General features: G+C 40.2%; 1 pseudogene; it reads left to right on the top strand.

Annotated features, from left to right (window-relative positions):
• The first annotated feature begins 501 nt into the window (after positions 1-501).
• The window catches only part of LOC119340632, a 22,120-nt pseudogene continuing 13,878 nt past the window's right edge, over positions 502-8,743 (top strand).

Genomic DNA, 8,743 nt, shown 5'->3' on the forward strand with positions numbered 1-8,743 from the left:
GTGGTAATGTGGTTGCTCCGCTGCCGGTGCCGCGCGAATGATTGGAAGTAGCGTGTGTTGGCATCACCTTCCCGCAACCAAGTCACCCGCGAGCGCTGTCGTGCAATTGTACGCTCGAGGGAAGCAAGCCCGAACACCTTCAACTTGAGCTCCGCTCGGAACGCGAACTCAGCATCAGTGAGCTGCCTCAACTCTTGAGCCACGTCCAGCCGCAAAATAATCTCCTTGGCGAGGAGTAGCTGCCTCCGCACGCTACCAACATGGCGCTGAGCTCATGATTGCAACGCCCGCGCCGAAACTATAAACTATAAGTTATACAATATATAACAATAATAATGTCTTTGGAAACTATGTCGAAATATGAATATCTATATAACATTTCCATGGCATCATTAAAATTTTGTTAGTAATTAATTTATGATCATTGTTTTCTAACACAAAATACGAAGAGAATCAATAAACCACTGACAGTGTTGGGAAAAAGCACGGTCATGGCGCCGACCACGCATGAAGATGTGTCGGGATCTAAGTCAAGGGCAGGGCGGGGGCGTATCCCGGTGTCCGACCGTTCTGCGGAGGCCCAACCGGAAGCTGCGCCGTCATCGCAGCGAGGGGCGTCGACAACACAGGATGAGGTGTCGGGATCTAGGTCGAGGGCAGGGCGGCGGCGGCGGCGGCGTATCACGGTATCAGACGAGTCTGCGGAGGCCCAACCAGAAGGTGCGCCGTCATCGCAGCGAGGCAAGAGGAAAGCCTCCCCGGAGCCGTCGTCCGCAGCATCGCAGGGACGCAGGAGGCAGAAGAGAACCGCCAAGAAGCGGAAGAGAACTGACGAGAAGAAAGCCGCTAGCAGCAAGGGCGAGGAGGCCGCGGCGACGACCTCAGCTTCACCAGGCGCATCGCATGCCTCCTCCTCCTCCGAGGCTTCCTCTGCGGCCAGCTCTCCTCTGCGTTGCCCTCTTCCCCCCGCCCCCGCCATGGGCGCAGGACGTAACTACGACCCTGCGATGGAGCCTGCCTACGAAGCCTATATGGAATTGAGTTCCAAGTACCATGCGAAAAGAAGTAAGTTTGGGACTTTCCTTTTCATCTTATAGCCATTATTGAATGCTGCTAGAGATTTTGATATAGTAGTCCCTCTTGTGTGCCATCAAGATCTTATATTGTGGGACGGAGGGGGTAGGAAATTGGATATCGTATTGCCCTCTTGTGTGCCATAAAGAACATTTCAGCACGCAGTTATGCATGCATGACTGAATACTACATCTAGGGAACTAGATATGGCAGAAAATTGCATATGGAGGAAGAGTATGGTATTGTTCTCCCTCTTGTCTGTGGTAACAATGCCTCGGCGGGCATGTATGGTTGGATCCTGCGAGAGGCAAGATATGGTAGAAGATTGTGTATTGACTTGAGAGGATGCGGTAGAGAGTTGTATAAAATGTTGCAACAGTTTGGCTGACACTAGGCAATACTTTGGTGCTAGGTGTGGCCCTAACACTCTGCTTTTATTCCATCTGATTAGTAGGATATCTCTTTTTCTTAAGATAATATGGATTTTGAATACAATAGACTGATTCGCCATTTTTTTGCATGTTAACCTGCAGAGCGCCAACTTCAACTTGTAACACTTGATCGCTCCAAGGCTTCTTCATGTATGGTAAATGAGAAATTGCAGAGTGTTCGTGAGTCTGCAACAAAAACAGTTCTTCAAGTAGCTAAAGTTGTTCTTGGCTTTTCGTCCTATGTCGGTATGTAACACATTGCCTTTATTCGATCTCTCTCTATCCTTTGTCTTCATCTAATCTATTATTGCATCTACAGATGGTAAACTGATGGCACGATCATCGGGCTTTCTAATTGATTGGGATGAGAGGAGTAAAGCAGGCACAGTTTTGACATCTGCCCGCATAATCTGTTGAAAGTATTCAGCCCTAAGCCAGTGGTCAGGTACAGATGAGTATGCACCTAATGCTGAGGTGAGTTCACAAACAAATGAATTTTGGAATTTTGGTTTATATGCATGCCCATGTATTTTTGTACTTACAAGTATGCTAAATGCACATTTATGTTATCTTTTGTATCCATCTTTAGATTGTTGCTCATTTATTGGATGAAGATGATGCTACTGTACCAGCAATATTGCTTCATTATGACAAGCACGTCAACATTGCTTTGATTAAGGTTGAGATAGAATTATGTGCTAAGATTCCTAGCTTCAGTGGTGACGTGATCTATGGTCAAGAGATATTTGTGCTTGGTAGAGATGAACATCAAAATTTGACTATTCATCATGGACGTGTTCAATTTATGGGCCCAAATAAATTTCAACGCCATCATTATCTCTTCAGTGGTTGTGTGATTAATCAGGTATAATTAATCGTACATCGTGATTGTCTCATAAATTATTATTAACTTATGTTGCTTATAATTCTAATGTTGGCAATTTAAATGTTTTAGCCTAGCATTGGAGGACCTGTTATTGACTTGAATGGACAAGTTTGGGGGATGGCTAATTTTCCAGGAACGGCATTTATTCCTTCCTCTATTATATTGAAGTGCTTGGATATGTGGAAGAAATATCAGTAAGTTTTCTTTCGTTGCTATCATTATATGATTTTAGTATTGAACAAATATCTTGAGAAAACTGAAACATGATAGATGTTGTTGTGCACTTGTGTTCACCCCAGTTCAATCTCACGGACAGAACTTGAGAGCATAAGAAACAAAGCACTTGAGATAAAATTACAGTATCAAGCAAGGGACCGGTTTCCCACCGTAAACAAGAGGGAGCGAGGTAATTCTAGGACGTGCATGCAAGTAAATTAGATCCTGCATGTGAGAAGCAATTGGCGTATCAAAGTCGTTACGGTGGGCGTTCCTGACTTCTCTTCTTGGATAAGGCAGCGTTTCAAAATTTCTTTTTTTGCGTGGATGTAATGACCCAGATAAGCTCCTGCCGGGAACTATAGAAAAAACGTCCAGTAATGTCTGGGATAAATACAAAAATAAAGGTAATGACCCAGATGATTCTCAAATACAAGAAGCCAACAACAGAAAAGAGCATATAACACAAGGTAATATCTTGGATAAATACAAAAATAAAGGATATCACAAGGTAAAATTGGATATAGCAAATATTCTACAAACTAACTAATAGGCAAGTGAATAGTAAATTTAAAATCATCTTATGGGAAGACCTCACGGATATAACATCTTTTTCTGCAATACGTAGTTTCACATGAAAGAACAATGAGATCCATGGATAGGTGCACCTGCATCATATTGGATTACCAAATGTAAATACACTGATGATACTCATACTACTTTGCACTACCCATTCAGTTTTGCTTAGAGGGAGACACTCCAGCACCTAATTGACACAATCAAATGCATCATAATCCGTTCTGATAGACTTTACTGGCTAAAAATCATCAGATCCACCACACCAAGAGATGGAATGGATCAAAAGTGCAACACTACTAACCTGGGAACCCCAAGAAAGCTCTAATTTTCACAGTTCTGCACCAAAGAGAGTCATTTTGTAGGCGGCTGATCCTTGCATGTCGTGGAGCGTCTGGTTGAAGCGCCATTTCTGTTGTTGGGGCTTCCTCCGCAGCTGCTGCTCATTGCTATTGGTTGGCCGGAATCGCCGGAGGAGGCGATGCATAACACCCCTCAGGAGTTGCTCTTTGCTGGATCTTGGTGCTTACCTCCTGATTCGGTCCTGCATGCATTCTCTTCTCAATCCCTGGACTATTGTACATCTATGTATGATGGAGCATCACGGAGCAAGAAGCTGGTTCATCCACCAGCATCACGGAGCAAGCAGCTGGTTCATCCACCTGCATACCATGGACCTAAAACGTCTTATAAAAGTTTAAAAGTTTACAGAGGGAGTAGCTTCTAGGGAGAGCTTTCGCAGTAATGAATCGTTTGCATCTACCTAATACTAATAACAAAATCAAAATGCTCAATAGCATACTGGTTATGCAACTGATGGAAAATCATGCAGATAATCATGTAGATGAATAAATAAATGGAAGTAAATAAATGTGGCAGTGGTAAAAAAGAGAAAGGAAACAAATTAGTCATTTTTGAATGGATTACCCTGAAGACAAGAAAACATGTTAAAGAAGACCAAAAGCAATGCCTTACAGTTTATAAGAATCTGAAGCAAAAAATGTTGGTATGGATCCCTATAGAACCAATGGCTGGGCAATAAGTATACAATTATGTTTGTTTCACGAATGTGCCAAAACTGATGTTTAAGAGGTATAAGCTCCAGTAGAAACAAGAAACTCGATAAATGATTCTTGTTTTAGTAGTAAGTTTTTCTTTTTATTTTACATGAAAAGTTGCATATCTAGTCATTGGTTAGTAATATAGCTAAGCACATTACATGCCAACATTGCAAGAGCATCTTTAGAATGTCAACCTTTAATAGACAAACGCTTATAAGTAGACCCTCCCAAACAAGCTGAATGTATTTCTGAAGGAATTAAAAAAGGCTGAATGGAGGAATATTCCATCAGAAATTAGGGCCTAATAATTGTGAGACAACATTACCAGTAGTAAGCCCATAATATATGCATCGGCTAGAAGGATTTACCTTTGACGACAGATCTGACGCAGAACTTGGATCTCCGAAACAAGCATCTGCAAATACTAGGTTTGGAGCAACACAAATTAAAACTGGACCACAGAATCTCAAATGAGAAAAGTAATACAATCTAAACTAATGGATTCAGACTTGAGCACACCTTAGGCCACAATAGGCTACAACACGAACACAAAAAACAATGGTTAAACCATTGTTTGTAGAAACAGAAACTAGAATAAATCAGCAAGACTGAAATATAGAAGTAAAAATAAGTTATACTAATTACCCTTGTTTTACCGAAAAAGGCTTTCACCCCGCTTTATATATAAAGCAAACCACCAAGCCACAACATCCAACAGAGTTCAAACAACACACACACACACCCACACGGAGGTCTCACAAGTAAGAGGTTCAGTGAGGGCACTGCTGAGGGCACAGCTCAACAAGCCCTACAAATAAAACACACTACAGCAGCATAGGAAATTCATATGGGAAAACCCAATTCATATGGGAAATTACCCTTGTTTTATCAACTGAAATATAAGAAGGCAAGTTATATCTGGTGACAACTCGTCTTTAAAAGCCAATTCATATGGGAAAATCCAGTACAATTCATCCTGATTCTGCACCTATAGACCCGAGATACTTCTCATCTCAGTACGAGCTGTAATGTTTGCTTCATCTTCTTTGAGCTAAACTGTTCTCTTCAAGCCCAGTATATGAACCCAATTATCTTACAGACCACGTTTCATATCCTAATTCTGTCGGTACGACCTAGAGACATGAAACCTACATAGATCTAATAATGATTACACTAATTATCTCTTATTTGTTAATGAAATAACTACATTCGATGGACCACGACAGACAGAAAATGCAGCATAGATACAAAGCTCCATTCACCGAATTGTTTTTTTTTTTGGTTATTTTTGCAAGGTGTATCCCTCGGCTGCATATTGGGATGAAGCTTTCACCCATTAAATTTCTTGATCCAATTCATGTGGATAGGATCTTTCGTAGGTGTAATGTCGATTCGGGTCTAATAGTTCATGAGGTATATGTTGTCTACTGTTCCTTGTTTTCTTTAAAAATGTACACTTTTCCCTCTGTTGAGTAGTGCATGACAAATTGAACTGTAGGTGTCTCATGGATCAGTTGCTGACGAACTAGGAGTTAGACCCGGTGATATCATTGACTCCGTGAATGGAGAGCACAATGCTACCACAATTGAGGTAATTATCTTAACAGTAATAGCAGTAATTGTGTTATGTTGTTTTGTGAGTTATAAGTGGATAGAAAACTTATGTCTCATGTTTATGATCTTAATAACTCACATTTATTATTCTTGTTGTTGCTATCAGTTGGAGAACTTACTTATGAGAATATGTGAGAGTCATCTTGACGAAGGAGGAGTCATCGGTTCCTGTGTGGACATACCAGTAAGTTTATTTTTACTATGTTTGACTGCAGTTTACTTTTATATCTACTGCAAAAGGCCTTATGTTTATCTATAGTTACAAGACATTTATTAGTAGGTTGACCACACGGAATGAGGGAAATGCAGAAATATGATCGTAAGAAGACGTCTGTTTACTATATAAAAGGCACAAGTTTTCATGTAAATCACTTAAAAAATATTCAGATTATTCTAATTTTTCTCACATTAGTGTTTGTTACTCTTCTATTTAAGATAGGATTCTCCATTTTCCCATTGTGCATGAATGGAAAATAAGAAACCGTATAGGTAGAAGATGGAAATATATTTCAAAAGCCAAAGAAAGTATGGTAAGCAGAATTAACTAACTCAAATTAGCCTTTCGACACCTGAAAAAAATGGGAGAAAATAGATTACTGGACACCAAAAGCACATCCTTTTTTTGTCACATTTCTCTCATGTTTCATCTTGCCATCCCCCTTTTTCGCATCCTGTAGCTTCCCCCACGCAGGCTATATCAGGAGCATGAAGGAAGTACGTTAGCAGAAACATGTTGACTAGCAGCATCCCATCCCATGAGTTATACTGGATACTGCAACATCCCTTACAATCATTGTAGGAGTTCTTGTTTGTTCATCCTGTTCAACAGCTCTGCTTTATCTGTTTTAGCAGCACACATGCGTGGAGAATTATCTCACTAGGAGATTAAAATCAATATTTTCAAGGCTGCATCTATTTCTTAACTTCCAAATTCCCCAACACACAGCTGCTAAGCCCAGTGCATGAATTCTTTTACCTTTGGGTCAGAATTTCTCGGCCCATGATTTTTTTAGCTGATTGAGGAATAACATCAGCATGAATGAACACAGCAATCTCTCTCCAAACATCCTCAGGCATAGCAGATTCAAATAAAAAATGTTGGACAGCTCCAGGATGGCCTCAGTTGTACTAGTATTTTTTATCACCCAGCCATTTCGTTTTTATCATTTTGTCTTCTTAACAGCGCACCTTTTCTAACGACAACAAAAATGTTTTAACTTTGATAGATATTTCGGCTTTCTATATGTGTGTAAAAGAACTATCACCATATCTATCATCCATACAAATTTCACTGTAAACCTGCCTTTATAGTTTATTCCCCCAAGACCATGTGGTAACATCAGGAGCAACAGACAGACTAATCTGTTGAGCTTGTGACAATACAAAATCCTCTTTATGACACCTGTTAACCATCTCCTAAAACTTCGCTGCCATTGGTAATAGCATTGACTCACTGATTTATCCTTCTTATCACATATATCATAAAGAGCAGGGTATTATTGAGCAAAATTTATCACCAATCTATTTAGCCTCTCATTATTTGGTATTATCACCATTACAAATGATAGACTTTCTTGCCTTTCAAATTAATATTTTGAACCTTTAGTAGGCAAGCACAAGTCATCTGCCTTATTTTTCCTTGACATTCTCCTGCTATAAACGTTCCTGTTTTTAGAGTTTCCACCATCATTTATTAGGGATATTTACATTCATTTCCTCATAGTTTTAATAGCAAGAACTGTTTCTTTTTTGACCACAAATGTTATCCCAATTGACCTGGTGATATGTTCCATTTGTCCCAGCGCTTTGCTAGACAGTGTTCAGAAATAAGAGCATACAGCAAGTAGGGATGTTGGATAACTGGAATTAATCAATGTAGTCCTGCCATCAGTTTACATATATATCCCTGGTAGATATCAAGGCTTCTCATGATTTTCTCATCTACTTTCTCCTAGTCAATGACATGTGTTCTAAGATGCAGTAACAGCTGCCCCTAGTTATTTGATTGGAAAGTTTCCTATTTGATGATTGAACATGTTTGCATGAGAAAGGGCTAGTTCGTCATCTTTCCCAATAGTCATTATCTCATCTTTCCCAATAGTCATTCTCTCACCTTCAGCTAAATGGCTAAATTAATTTTTTGAACATACAACAGAAGCACCACTTTCTGGAATCTGTATTTTGGAAGAAGGATGACCATCAGATAATCAGTCTGTAGGGATATTGCATGATCAACGTTTGGAAGAAGGGTGACTATCACATAATCTAACCCCTAGCATCAAATTTATTGTCGCAAAACTCTTGAGAGTAGGAGTGTATGCATGATATAATTTGAAAATGTCCTACACCTACGGGAAAAAAATCCATAAAAGTCCATCAAGACCAGCAGTTCTGTTGGATTTCATTTTAAAAAGAGCATTCCCTTTAGTTTCTTCTTCAGTAAATGGATCTATTTCAACATAGTTGATGTTTGATTGTCTCCGCGCTGCTAAAAATACTAGTTAGTTGCCTGTGCGACATTTGATCAAGAGGTAACGTGTGTAGTTTTTGACAATATTGTTATGCCTGTTCATCATCTTCCTATGTCAATACTCTTTCGGTTTGTTTTCTCGTAGCAGAGCGTCCCCTTATCCAATCTGTCTACATTAGCATCCCCCTGCCTAGCCCTCGACTCCTCGTGTTGTCTTGTCTGCATTAGCTCTTGTCCCTACACCGCCTCGTCCACATTGACTTATCCTCGCATGCCCTAGATCATCTTTAGTGGTACCTGCCGCTTTGTTGTTCACCCACCTGCTTATCCTCGCACTGCTAGGTGACACCTCTTGTCACATGGCATGACAAGGCACAATAAGCAATCTGGGCCACATTCTGTTCTGGCCCAATTT

This window comes from Triticum dicoccoides, chromosome 7B, assembly GCF_002162155.2.
Source record: "Triticum dicoccoides isolate Atlit2015 ecotype Zavitan chromosome 7B, WEW_v2.0, whole genome shotgun sequence".
In the NCBI taxonomy this organism is placed as follows: Eukaryota; Viridiplantae; Streptophyta; class Magnoliopsida; order Poales; family Poaceae; genus Triticum; species Triticum dicoccoides.